Below are 14,599 nucleotides of genomic sequence, written 5' to 3'. Positions count from 1 at the left end.
CTGTCTTACATCCATCTCTTTCAATGCTGTAAGAGAGCCATCCTTTTTGCCCCTAAATATTTTATTCCCTGAGCTAACCATCCTCACTCATTTTGGCTGTTGCTCTTATGTCATGATTTATAGCACTATCTATGATATAACTCCTATGAAGGAGTTGAAGTTGGTCTACGTCTCTCGTGAAATATGTTTCTCAGAATCAAACATAATAAATCAAAGTATGCTAAGATTGATTATCAAAAACATAGAATAGTGAGAATACTGTATTTCTATCTAAACAGTGCAAGATTCCTTTGGGTTCCTTTTTTTTTTTCTTCTGTAGCCTCATCACACTCTTGGCTCTTACTAGCTTCAGGCCACTCAAATTCCCAAGTCTTCTCTTCCACATACTGCTATTTACCACATTCTCACTGTATCCTTAACTTTGGTTTCAAGGAGAGAACACTAAAACTTGTCCTATTTAAATTTCGTTTTAATAGAGATGACCATTTATGCATTTATTCACACATTTACTCCACCTTATTCCAAAAGAAACTAGCTGATACATCACTCCTGGGCCAGTGCCAGTTTGGAACCTGCTTTATCATCTGATTTATTCACACTCCCTCCCAGCTTTTTGTTCTCCATACATTAATAACCAGATTCACTCAGCCTGTATCCAGGTTACTTAAAAAGAACCAGACTAGGAAAATAGCTCTGACCTTTGACAAAGTTTGCCAGATTTGACAAAGATAGATCATTAATGAGCATTCTTAGGAAAGAATGGCTATGCTGCTAAATTATCTTATCATCCATCCAGTTTCTCCATCTTTTCCGCAAGGATACCATGAAAGTTTTTGAAAAATGCCTTGCGGAAATACAGAAACCTCTATGTCCATAGGATTCCATTGATCTACCAGTCTAATGAACATACCACAAAAGAAACCAGCGCCTGTCTGTCAGGCGTCTTTTCTTAGTAAATCCATGCTGGTTGCTTTAAGGATCACCTCTTCTCTCTCTGGGAGTTCACACACCACCGGTATGATATTCTTAATGGAGAATTCTTATTGAGATCCCAGTTAACATTTGCATCACCTACCTTCTCCCCATTTTTGAAAACTAAGACATTTGCCCATCTCCTGTCTTTAAGAAGCACTTCTACTTTCCATAGATTAGAGATGATATGTTAAGGATCACTTTTGAAAGTTGTTTTCATATTCTTAGATCTCATGTGTCCAAATCTGAAGACTCGCATTCTTTTAGTTTGCATCTTTGGAATGGGAGTGATGGCGGTAGCGGGAGAGAACAATTTTCCCAAAGAATGGACGTTCTATTTTTAAAAGGAGTGAGGAATGCTGGGCAAACAAAAGAGATTGCACTGCAGCAATGAATCTTCAAATTCAAATCCCCTTCAGCAAGCCTCAGTTCCCTCTAGCTAGTCTTTCCTGCATTAGTGTTAGTCTGTGCTGCTCTTGCGGTTTGAGTCTGATTGCTATCTCCCTCCTCCCAGGTTTTTATGTGTCTTTTACAGCCCGAGCTCCTTGGAGAGCCTTACCCCTCTCACCAGCACATTTAGTCTCTTGGATTACTTCCTCCGCTGGTATTAATAAGGGGTTCTGGTCCCTTCAATACAGAAAACAGTCCTTTACACTTATTTGTAATTGACATTTCCTGGAGGTAGATGTATTCGGTGGGTTTTATTGCTTTTGGTAGGCCCTGCTCCCATTTTCACAGTTTGTTAATATCACGGTTGAAAATTAGCCAAAGACTGGAAAAGATGGAGCCATCAAGGGCTTCCAAGGTCAATAGGCCAGGAAATAAATTATTCCATTATCAGGATGAAAACTGAATCCTCACATTAACCTTCTTAATTGCTTGTTTACCTTGTTTTTATACTTTCTAAGTGAACAGGAACAAAGCCACTTGCTGCTGTTCTCATTAACACTAATGATCAATAAGTAGAAAATTTTTTTTCCTGATTCTTATATTTTATACATTTATGTATGCTTAATTTAGAGCTTATTAGGGCATTGCCAGTTTTCCTCATTATCTCTTCTGCAAGATGAATGTGTTTCTTAGGCAAGTAGTTAACATGAAGCAACAATGACAGGTTCAGTTTTCGTAATTAAGCAAGGCTTTCAGTAATATTTACTGCTGGGGATGGGAGGGAAGAAGCAAGCATTAGCATTTTAATATTGACTTATTTTAGATACTCTTAAGAGAAAGAGGTACTTATAACAATTTTGCACTGAATGTTAATGACCAGAGATGATTTGGTGTCCAAGGGAAGTGTTTGCCTCGCAACCTCCCCTAAGCTCTTTTGAGGTTCTTTCCATTCATTAAAATCATGGTCTGAAATGAAATCTCAATGTGTGATACCACTTGAATGAATCTTAAAAAACACTATGCTAAGTAAAGGGAGTCAGTCACAAAGGATCACATATTGTATGCTTCCATTTATATGGAATGGCAAGAATAGGCAAATCCATAGACAGAAAGCAGATAAGTGATTGCCAGGGGCTGGGGAGGGATGGGGAGATTGGGTGGTAATGGCTAAGGGGTGTGGGGTTTCCATTTGCAGTGATGAAAATGTTCTGGAATTGACTGTGGTGATGATTGCATAATTCTGTGAATAAAGGAAAAGCCATTGAATTGTGCACTGTAAATGGGTAAATCGTGAATTATATCACGGTAAGTTGTTTTTTAAAAAATCACACCATACTCTTTCTGTTGCCATTGTATACCACTCCCTGTCCTTCTTTGGAGTCTTTAGCAAGTGGATTGCAGTCACCTTTTCCATTAGGTCCAGCTGCCATCCCAGGTGACTTTGCCATCCACATAGATGACTCCTTACTCAACACCCAAGCAAGTCCCTTCCTTGATCTTCTCTGTTCCTGTGACCTTCACCTCCTTTCCACCCGGCCACCCACTCCGCCCTTATTTTGTACCGTACCTCTGAGATACGCATTCGCATGTCTCTCTCAGAACACAACTTCCAAAATTTCCAGTTGTCTCACTCAGTTGTACTCATTATAACCTTGCCTTAATAGGCGTAGGGTCTTCCTCTTCCTTGATCCCATGACTTTCTTTGTGCTCTATTAGCTCCACAGCCCCCCTCTCTGCTCTCCCTCCCCGCTTTCGTTGTCACTGCTTTCCTTGTCTGGCTTGAATTCCATGCCTCATCATTTCAGTCTCCTGTCCTTCTTTCTCAACCATCTGGCAAATCTGCCATCGATGCAGGTAAGTATAGAATGACCCAGTCCCCGATCTCCTCGCCACCACACTCTCCATGCCCTCAGTTATCCTTTTATATTGTTCCAAAAGCCCCTCTCCAGTTCTCCAAGGTCTCTAGTAGAGACCTACTCCACACTTCTCAACCCATCTCCATCTCCTTCTTCACGTCCAGCAGATAATCTCACTTCCTTTTCTATGTCAGGGAGGAAGAAGCTCCTTCTCTAACACGGAGCTATGTGCTGATCTATGGCCTTTCTTCTTCCCCTACCATTCATTGCTCTGGGGAAAAATGCAAGAAATGCCCCTTCTCTTATTTAGTCTATCTGTGCTCTGGCTTGCATCACCTCCTCACTACTCAGCATCCTTGTAGTATCGAGTATTTATTCCTTCTTCCCACGTCGTCAACCTCTCCCTCTCTACTGACACCTACCCATCAGCATATCTCTCCCTAAGCAACACCAGCAATGCTAAATTGATGCCACACCCCTCTTTAGCAACCTCTATTTTTTTCTTCCTCTTTAAATACTAACCTCCGGAAAAAGCCGTGTCCACTTCTCTCTTTATATTTTTTTCCTCCATTTGCCTCAGTGAGTATTTCTACACATCACTTCGCTCAAATGTCTTTTTCGAATCCAGTTTCTACTTGAATTCTCGGCAATATTTGGCACATTTGACAACTTTCTTCCTCTTATCAGAGTTTTTCCTTTAGCTTCATGACACTACATAATTCTGGATCTCCTTCCATGCTTTTGACCTCTTCTTCTCAGTCTTCTTTTGAGGATTTTCCTCTGCCTGCCCCTTAAAAGTTAGTTTTCCTGAGATGTGTCCTGAGTATTTCTTTCTATAAGTGATCTATTATAAAGTATAACAAATTAACACAAACTTAGCAGTTTAAAACATCCATTTACTATCTCTCGGCTTCTGTGGGTTAAGAGTCCAGTCATGGGATAGCTGGGTCCTCTGCTCACGTCTCACAAGGCTGAGGTCAAGGTCATCTGGGATGGCTGGGGCTGTGTTCTCATCTGGAGCTTGGGGTCCTCTTCCAAGCTCATCTGGATTGTTGGCCGAATTCAGTTCCTTATGGTTGTAGGACCGAAGTCCCTGTTTTTTTGTTGGCTGTCAGCTGGGTTCATTCTCACCTCCTAGAGTTTACTTTCAGGTCCTTCCATATGGCCCGCTCTATCTCACCAATGAAGAAACCCCTTCTCAATGAATCCCTCTTATGTTTCAAATCTGATTTCTTCTTCTATAAGTCAGAGAAAACTCTCTTTTAAAAATGTCCATATGATTAAGTTAGGCCCATTTGAATAATCTATTTTCAGGTCAACTGATTAGTAACCTTAATAATGCCTGCAGATTCTCTTTGGCGACATAACCTAACATCATCATGGGAGTAACAGCAGGTGGGGAATGTCATGGGTACCATCTTAGAATTCTGCCTTCAATAGTACTTAAAAAAATAATTATGGTTGCATACATTCTTCTGTAGTGATCTCATCCTGCTACTCAGCTTCATTTACCAGCTCTATGCTGATGACTCACAAATCTCCAGCTCGCTAACCTGACTCTTGCCTGAGCCTTCAGACTTGTTATCGACAGCTCCTACTGTCCATTTGAAGGCCCTATAGATATCTGATTTTGGAGGTTGAAAAATGCGTTCATCATTTCTCCACCCATCTATCTTCTTCCTGGCTTCTCTCTCTCAAGGAATCATCCCCCAGTGTCATCCTTGACTTTACACCCAGTCCCCTTGCCCCCATATCAAAACAACCTACACCAATCAATCCTGCCTCCTAAACTCACTCCAATCTATCTCCTTCTCTTTATTCCTTGTTCAGGCTACCTTTACCTCTCATGAATTATTCAACAGCTTCTCAGTTGGTCTCTCAGCCACCAGTCTTGACCTCTGCTGTGGACAGTGGGAATCTGCTTACTCAATATCCATTTCAACCTCCTTGTGGTGCTACTTTCAGAAAACAAAAAACTACATTCCTTAGCTAAGCTTCTGGTTGTGATGTAGTTTCCAACAATAAGGTGCACCCACTGCAAGATTTAGAAGGAGGAAGTAATATATCATGAAAAGGGGGCCTTGCCTTTGCTATTTCTGCAGGTGAGTGTGGTTATGGAAGCATTAGTCTTTTCAGTGGCAGTAGCAGAGCGAGTCCAGTGTCCAGACCCTAGCCGCATGAGTGAAAAGAGGCAGGACCCATGGCACCCATTTTGCTGGCAGCAGCTTCCTGATTTCCACAATAGAGGATGTATAGGCCTGAAGCCAGCAGTTATGAAGACAGATTCTTAATATTCCAGCTCACTGATAATGGCAGGCACAGCAGCTCCCTGGCAGTCAAGTTCTGCAGTGCTACTCCGGAAGGTTTTCCTGGAAACTCATCTTAAATTTTGCTATTCCAGCTCTTCCAATCATTTTGAGATGGGACATCACTTGTAAAATTCTTAATCTTTTAGCAGGAAATGAAATGGGACATCTCTTGCAGAGTTAATCTTTTTAGTAAACCTAATTAAGTTTTCTTCTCTCCTTTCTTTGAAAAAAAGGCCCTCTCCCTCAAATCCTGATAATTGCCCTGGCGACTCAGATCCTCTGGCTATTGATAAGGGTCATCAGCCCATTGTTAGCAGAAATGATGTTAAGTCAGACAGGTCCCTTAGAGTCTGGGAGGGGAGGGGACTTTAGGCCAAATGTCTTTTTTTCACTCTTTAAGAAATACGTTAACTAAGCCTGTTTCCCTTTACTCACTTAATAGGCAAATCAGTAATAGAAATTAATAGATATATGATTTAAATAATAAATTTGTATCTTCTTTTCTTTGTCTAGTGGCTGAGGTGGCAGTTCAGCAGGAAACCCAAGTCCCCACCCTGACTGAGGCAGAAAAGGAAAGAGCTCCATGAAACCCCTGAAGGCAGGGACTACGGCCATTCTCAGCAGGAAGGAGATACAGAAGAGACCTCTTGTCCCTCAACATCCATACCAATAATAAGGGGGTTCATGGCCCTTAGAAAAGAGATAGGCAGGAAAGTTAGTTAGGGGGTTTCGGGTCTGCCTGCAAAGATACTGAGGTCATCCTATCCTAGAAGGGGTCCGCCCTAATCCCCCCACAATCAAGCAAGCCAGAAGGCATTTTTTAACTCACACAAAGAAACCAGTAGGCAGCAATTTAGGTACCAGTTTAAGCCAGTCACTGGCACCTGCGCAATGAAGACCCCAACGACCTTCAACTCACCTGAGTCTCATTATACCATCATTATAATATGATGCATATGCTCGGAAGTTCATTAATATCATTACAACAGACTGAATTCTGGGAACAAACATGCGCAGAAAGCAAAATGATGAATCACTGAGTCCTGTCGATCTTAGTTGTCAATCAAGGAAGCCCACTCCTCTAACAAAAGTAACCACCCACAGCAAAAAGGGATAAAAACCCCTGAAGGCTGTGTTACTAGGCCTTTCGAACCACGCTTCTCTTGATCAGGTCCGCTTCCGCATGTAGAAGTGTACTTTCCTTTCTAATAAAACTTTTCTACTGTATTTTGGTGTCTTGCTCAATTCTTTGTTCGAGACATCAAGAACGTGGACGATGCGCCGGGAGAGGACCCCACTCTCCTGTTACAATTTTTAGACTGCTTCTGTTTGTATCAGTTACGATGATTTGCTTTTATCTGTGACTAAATTCTGACTATGCTATATCCTGCAATTGACCACATTTCACCCAGAGCGATCTTTTTGAAACTCCAATACTCAAATCTGCTAATGGCACTGTCCATGCTTAAAATCTTTTAATGTCTCCCAATATCCTTATATAAAGCCCAGATGTTTTAGTATTGTTTGAAAGATCCTTCATGATATGGTCCTCCTATCCTCTGCAGACTCATCTTTACCCAGGAGTACCTGGCCATGCTGACCTTCCATTCAGGTCCCTAGGGCAGTCATGCACTCATCTCTTCATCTTTGCACGTGCTATTCTCTCTGTGTAGAACACTCTTGCCCTGTCTTCTCTTGGCTGACTCCCACTTTTTTTCAATCTTGGCCTAAAAGATGTGTCCTTCAGGAAACCTTCTGACTCCACCACCCGTCGCTACCGAAACTGTGGGTTAGGCACTCTTAAGTGCTCCTACAGTACCCTGGCCTTCCCCCTTTGAAACACTCCACTGTATTGCAATTGCTGAGTGCAAAGCTTGTCCCCCACCCTAATTATACCATAGGAACCTGGTAGAAAGCCCCATGTCCAAGATTTTCTCTATTTTATCCCCAGTACCCGGTGAGTGCCTGGCCCAGACTTATTTAATGAAGTAAAGAAACGGAAGCATTTTAAGCAGAGGACCTAATCTCTATTAGATTTGTTTTAGAAATAAAAACCACTCAGGTGGCCACATGCAGAAGGAACTGTCATGGGATCAGGTGGAGGGAAGGGGCTGAGACAGTCCATCTTACTGGTCTGACCAAGTGCAATATTAGTGGAAATGAGAATACTTCACAGGCTATAGTAGGGAGCGGGCAGACAGAAAAAACTGATAAAACTCAAGGAGTAATTAGACAGGGGCTTAATCTTGGTTTGGCATTCCAATTCAGTTTCATTAACATTTTTTGAGTGTCTGTGCAAAGCATTATATTAGGTGCTGTGAATATAGAGATTAGTAAGATACTCTCCCAGTCCTGGAGATTGCAAGGGTTTCAGGTGGCTAGAAGAGGCACAAATAGTTAAATACTAGGCCGAGAGTTAAGAGGAAGAATTTAAGAGTTTAGGTTTTGAGGCGCTGTGTGTGTAGTTTTTCAGTTTGTTTGTTTTTGCTTAAAGATAATGGGCAAGTAGTTTATGGGCAACAGAGAGTGTACTGTGGTGGAAAAAACATTGCCTGGAGACAGAACAGAGAGCTCTTAGTTCCTCATCTGCCACTAACTAAGTAGTACCATCTTGAACAATTTAACTTATCTAGAGCTTAATTACCTCATTTGTAAAACAAAGTTTGTGAATGAAATTACCTTTAAAATTCTATTATTTTATATAATTGTTATGTCTAAAAGATTTTTAAAAATCATTTAAAATGTTCATGTATTCTAAATACTGCTTTAGGATAACTGTTTTAACTTTCTCCCATAGTATTTAGAAGACTAGGAGATCATCTGGTCATAGATAAACCATAAACTTTAGTTTCTTGATCCTAAGACATCGATGACAATATTATCCACTTTTGACAATTAGGGAGTTTACTGAATGTGCCCTCTGTCCTTTTTCATTTCCTTAGCTCTTTAGCTTTATGATTTTTAAAAATTCTGCCTTATCTATTACCTGGTACAAAGGCTAGCCTTTGCTAGAGGAATGGAAAAAAGAACTGCAAATCAGTCTTTTTTGCCCCTTTAACAGATGAGGAATTTTAAATTCTGGACTCAAGTTGTTTGAGAATTCTCTTCAAATTTCAATGTAAAGGAGACACATGAAGGAGCACAAAAAGCAAGTTTAGTATCGAGAAAAAGAGCCACCCTCTTGAAAAGTCACCTGCTCTTCCCGTCACTATGGCTCCTTCTCTTTGTAACTAAGCATGCAACAGCTTGCAAGCATGGCAAGTAATGCTAGCAGTTGTAACAGATGAACCTGGAAAAATCAATGGCTTAATATAAAGTTATTTATCATTCACTTAAAGTACAATTGGTGGTAGGAATGATGATGGCGGTAGTGGTCTGCGTGTATGTGTGTGTGTGTGAGCTCCGTGCAGTCATTCAGGAACCCAGGCTGACGGAGACTCAGCCATCTTCAAAGCCTGACTTTCAAGGTCACTCTGGGTATCAACATCCAGAGGGCAAAAGCGGGGTTAAGAAGAGAGGGAAGAGGCTTTCCTACGGAAGGTTTTTCTGGGACCAGCCTGATATCACTTCCATCCAAGTTTCATTGGCTGATTTCAGCCCCATAGACACACCTAAGTGCAGAGGTGACTGAGGAACAGGGTCTAATCATGTGCCAAGGAAGAGAAAGGGCACGTTTTGATGACCACAGTGTGGTTTTTGCCAATATCTCCAGGAATATTGATTCTGTCTAGCCGTTCCCTTTCAACCCTCTCCTTTCTACCTCATGCCTGTAATTGCTGACAAAATATTTCAGAGGTGATTCCTACTTGACATGAGTAGTTGGAAAATATTTTTAGACTAGTGATATTCATCAAGGAAGCATCTGATATTTATGATACAACCTTCAGGTTTCTCTAAGTGCTCCAATTTCTAACTTAGACTATTATTGTACATTAGTTTGCACAGGGCATTCACAACTGTACGCTACTCTGGTTTGTGCATGAAGATTTAGCTTCAGTTTCATAGAACAGAATATTACTCTCCTAATGTTATCAGACTTAATGAGGTCAGCTATAAAAAATATTCAGATCTCAAGTTACCTTTAGATCATTTATCTGAGAAAATTATATCATAATTGCTAGCTTTGAGAACTTTCCAGTTAGATATCATAGCTTTTTGTTGTTGTTATTACAGAGGAGTGGTTCTTAGAGTGTGGTCAGACCAGCGGCATCAACAGCACCTGAGAACTTGTGAGAAATGCAATTCTCAGGCCTCGCCTCAGACCTGCTGAATCAGAAACTCTGGGGATAGGCCCCAGCAATCTGTGTTTGCACAAGTCCTCTAGAGAGCATCCCAGAAGCACTGGTCTAATTGAGTTAGATTACTGCTGAAACATTTCATTTCAAGGACCAGGTCAAAAGGATACTAACTGAAATCGTTTTGTTGAAAACATATTGAATTTCTCTCTTATATTGCTGTGAATTAAGAGTGCTGTAGAAAACTCATAGAATCAAAAGATTGCTAAAGGCCTGGGAGGTCATTAGGGCAAACAGTTTTCAAAGGCATCAGACCCGGCAATCTAAGGTTCTATGGAGTATCTCTAGGGGTTTCCTAAAAGAAAATATATTCATGTTTGATTAGGGGCTGCTTCTCTGACCATCCAGGGTTTGTCTCCAAAAGCCTTAGAATCCTGTGTCAGGAGAAATGGTTTTGGAACTTTAGGACAGAGTCAAAATCCTACTCATCTTTGAATCCCTGTTACCTTCCGGAGTGCCCAGCACAGAGTAGACACCTAATAAGCATTTATGTTAAAGGAATGAATGGATAGAATAGTCATCTCATGAATTCGGGTTCTAAAGTAACTTCCACTAATATTCTGGGGTCACTTTGAAAAAAATCCCATTTAGATAGTTAATTCTCATTACTATTAAAGAATTCTGACTGCCTTAACTATGTGGCCAGTCTTTTCAGCAGTTAAGGCTTTTACCTATCAAATATTAAGAATGCCCTCAACTTCTTAGAGAGAAAAAAAACTTACATGAAGACATTTCTTGAAATGTCTATAAAAGATTTCAGTTACTGCATATTAACCTTTGCAGTGACTAACTCAGCGTTTTGACATTTTGGGCTGGATAACTCTTTGTGCTGGGAGCTGTCCCGTACTTTGTAGCAGCCATCACCAACACCCTCCCCTGCCCATTGTGACAACCAAAATGTCTCCAGACACTGCCAAATGTCCGCTGGGGGTACGGGTGGGCAAAATTGCCCAGGTTGAAAATCACTGCTCTAAAAGGGAAGAGTCATCTTCCTGCCATTTTATTCAAAGCTATAGAAACAGGCTTCAAGAAAGAGCATATGTTCCACATTTCTCTTTAGCTCATTGTTGAGAACTTCGGCAGTGACAGCTCTATTTGAAATGCTTTGGTTTACACATTCCTCATTATTTTAGGCCACTTTTCTCTTAGGAACAACTTTATCTTTGGAGATGCAAATTCACAAACTCTAAGCATCTTTTTTACACTTACTGTGATCTACACTGATTCACCACTGAATTCTATTACAAGGCATTTTTATTTAATAATTTCTAAGTACACCACTGAATTCTATTACAAGGCATTTTTATTTAATAATTTCTAATATAGAATAAAGGAACTCTGTATGAAGAGTTCATAATACTATGTTAGCACTAACAGATTTTTATCTACTTTATTACAATATTTTTTTAAAATTAGCTAAGTAAAACCTGCACTAAAATAAAACGTAATAATAACCTTTATTCCATCCTACCTCAAGATTCTGTCCCTCAAAAAGGAGTCATCATTGCTTCTAGAATGTACTTCCTGGTACCTAAGAGAGAATACACAAATAATTCTATTTCTTGATTTATCTTAGATATTATGTTTTTTTTCTGTTTGTGCTTGAAGATTTAGCAATATTTCAACATGCCCTCACTTCTGCTCCTTCATATTCTCATATAAACGTATTACGATTTTTACTTAAATTGTCAGTGTTTTTAATGATGAGCAGACAGTGTATGCTGACATCCTTGTTGACATTCTCATGCTAATGTCCTCTCTCATTGTCCGTGTGAATATATACTTTAAACACTCCTCTTTTTTTCTCCTCATTTAATGGCATTTTGAGAGGGAGAGGAGATAAAAGCATATGGTCATCACACATTTAACAGGAAATTAAAATTATTTTTGAAAACTTTTAAAAGATTACATAAAAGTCTCAAAATATTGTTAGCAGGTAGACTGCGTTTCACCCTCATCTCTTGCATTGAACATAAATGAAAGCTAGGCACTTTTTTTTTAAATTTAAGAAACAAGTGATGTTAACCAAGTTTATTGTGGTCATTTTGCAATACATGTAAATATCAAACCATTACGTTGTACACTTGAAACTAACATTTCATGTCAATTATGTCTCAATAAAAATATAAATAAAAGGCAGGTTACCAGAAATACTTCAATTCTTCCCCTTCTGTACACTGGGGACAAGATTATTTTTGCTACTTAAGGATAAATCTGTTCTCTCTTCTGACCTTGCCAAATTTTCCTTTATCTTCCTGGGCCAGTGAAAGAGGAACACATCAGACAGCCTTGTATCAAGAAACTACTTCTCCTTGTTCCATGAAAAATGTTTCCCATATCCCCCCCAAAAAATCGGATTTTTAATTTTTCATAAAAATTGTTCATACCATCATTAACCAAGAAATCAGGACCACCCAGATCAGAAAAGCAGAGGATTAAAAAAAGATATCCTATTAACATGACAGATGAAGATACTAGGTGAGAAGAATCACACATATAACAAAGCCCACAATTTAAAAACTGGGAATCGAAGTCAAGCAGTTAATTACTAACAAAGACAGTAACAGAGCTTCTTTTGTCTTTCATAGTGAATTCACAATTAGCACCTAATACTAAGACTGGAAAATAAACCATCTATAATCTACTCAAAAAGACCATCTGTTTCTATAAATTTTGTTCTTATACACTTGCCAAAAAAAGGGAACATATTAACAAAATAATGGGCCCTGCACTGTTAATTGCTAGGTTGTTTGCATTTGTGCCGTTGCTATTAGAATTTAATAAGCCATTCCTTCTGCTAAATTAATAAGCAGCCAAGATTATGTAATAGCTGCTTTCAGTTGCTAATTATTTTTCCCATAATTCCTTTCCCTGCCTACCTCCAACATCCACCTTTTTTTGGCTAGGAACACCAGAGACTGCCAATATGTCATCAGCGAGTCTCCCCTCCTCATTTTCAGAACAGACCAACATTAGGAGCATAACCGATGAGTTTAAATTTGGGGGTAGTCATCTCAGGAACCTCAAGAAGATATGTGTTTTGTACAGAAAAAGATAAAAGCACCATTTGAATTCAGAGGGTGAGTTTTCATGGCATGGCATCTGTTTTGTGTAGTAAGAGAGAAATGAGACATTAACATGAGCCTTTTGGGTGTGATTGGTCAGGGAGCAGAGAGAAACTTGGGCAGGGGGCCTAAAGACCTACAGAAAGCCAGCTCTGTGCTTTGAGTGACCACCTCCTTAATATTCCAGTATACATTAATCATACACGTTAGTAGGAAAATTTCCAAGCAAAACAGCAGTGCTTAAAAGAGGTATCATATATTTTTATTTTACCAAATAAGGGCATTAAAAAATGCCCCCAAATCTCTATTATATACTGTCTTAGTTTTACAGACATTTTAACAGGCAAAAGAACACAATCCCTAATGAAGAATTTCTCTAAATTGATTAAATTTAGCTTCATGAAAAACTTAGCATTTCTTTTTCACTTTGGGCTATTAAAAAATTCTGGCGACTATGTTTTGGAACCTCGGCAAAAAGGGCATAGCTTCACAAAAGCAATTTTCCAGCTTCCTTTGTAAGGACCTCGGTGACGGGTAATGAATAGCATTCAACATGAGAAACCCGTGTCTGTTCAAGCAAGGTCACTTAATCCTGTGGGGCTCCTCTTTCCTCATCTGTAAAAGATAAGTCGGACTAGATGATTCATCCATTCTTTCATTCAAAAAAAAGTATGGACATCCATTATGTGTTAGGCACAATGCTCAGCATTAAGGCTCTAAACAAATCTATCATTTTATAGTCCTTATCAGTCAACTCAAATTTATTTGTTGTTATATACCAGGCAGTGAACTAGGTTGGGATGGGAAATGAATAAAATTCAAGATGCGTTGAACAGATGCCGATGGGCATGTGAGTGAAAGGGGGATTCGTTCTTACAGGGTTTGAAGTTGAGGCTTCATAGGAGATGGGACATTTGAGAGGAAGGGAATGCCAGGCAGAGCAAGTGGTCTGCAAGGCTAAAGTGGAATCCAGGCGGCTGTGGGGGCGCGTCTCCGTGTGAAGGAAGCGGGAATCGCGAGGATGAGGTGCTGTCTGGGCTTTCCGGCAGGGAACCGACAGTAAGTCATCAGGTCCACAGCACTGATGGGCGAGGCAAGCCCAGGGAAGAGCAATTAATTGTACAGCTTGAGGTAAAAGGTGTTTAGGAATGTAGCAGTACGATAGGAAGGAGGGGCCGGATTCCGGATAGTTTTGAGCCAGAATGATTGCAAAAGGCCCTCTGAAAGCAAGCACGAGCTCCGCGACGGAGCTGACTTGTTTTCCCCAGGGTCGCAGCATGCGTCACCCCTCACCATGGTCACCGACCGTCACGCCTCCCCGTCCCACCCTCTTGGGGCACGGAGAGTTACTAGAGCTCGAACTCGGCTCTTCGCGGTCCAGACCTTCCCTACCCGACACGGCGGGGTCGACAAAAGGCGCCGCGGAACCCTATCTTCGCGCCACCGAATAGCCGAGGAAACCGCCCGCGCGCGTCCCGAAGGCACACGCAGGAGTGCGCAGGCGCACCAGCCCCTGCAGATGCCGCTTCCGGGTCACGTGGCCTGGCTTCCGGTCCAGACCCTCCCCCCCGTAGAGACGCAGCCAATCGGCTTTCTTGGATTGTGAGGTTAGCTGTGCTGCCTCTGCGGCCGTTGGCGACTGCCGAGCTGCTTCCCGCGCGTCGCCCAGCCCGCCCCTCCCGTCGCCGCAACCCCAGCTCCTCCCTCGTCCG

The 14,599-nt window shown here is 40.9% G+C and overlaps 1 long non-coding RNA gene across 1 annotated transcript in view; it reads right to left on the bottom strand.

The window, feature by feature from the left end:
* The window catches only part of LOC111741658, a 189,171-nt gene extending 174,773 nt beyond the window's left edge, over positions 1 to 14,398 (bottom strand). The window contains exons 1-2 of the long non-coding RNA XR_002781052.1: positions 14,280 to 14,398; positions 11,294 to 11,353 (exon numbers count right to left, since the gene is read on the bottom strand). This is a non-coding gene — a long non-coding RNA (uncharacterized LOC111741658). The remainder of the gene's footprint in view (positions 1 to 11,293; positions 11,354 to 14,279) is intronic.
* Positions 14,399 to 14,599: the final 201 nt, after the last annotated feature.

Source organism: Pteropus vampyrus, unplaced genomic scaffold (genome assembly GCF_000151845.1).
Source record: "Pteropus vampyrus isolate Shadow unplaced genomic scaffold, Pvam_2.0 Scaffold81, whole genome shotgun sequence".
In the NCBI taxonomy this organism is placed as follows: Eukaryota; Metazoa; Chordata; class Mammalia; order Chiroptera; family Pteropodidae; genus Pteropus; species Pteropus vampyrus.
This window is presented reverse-complemented; position numbering and strand designations above follow the sequence as displayed.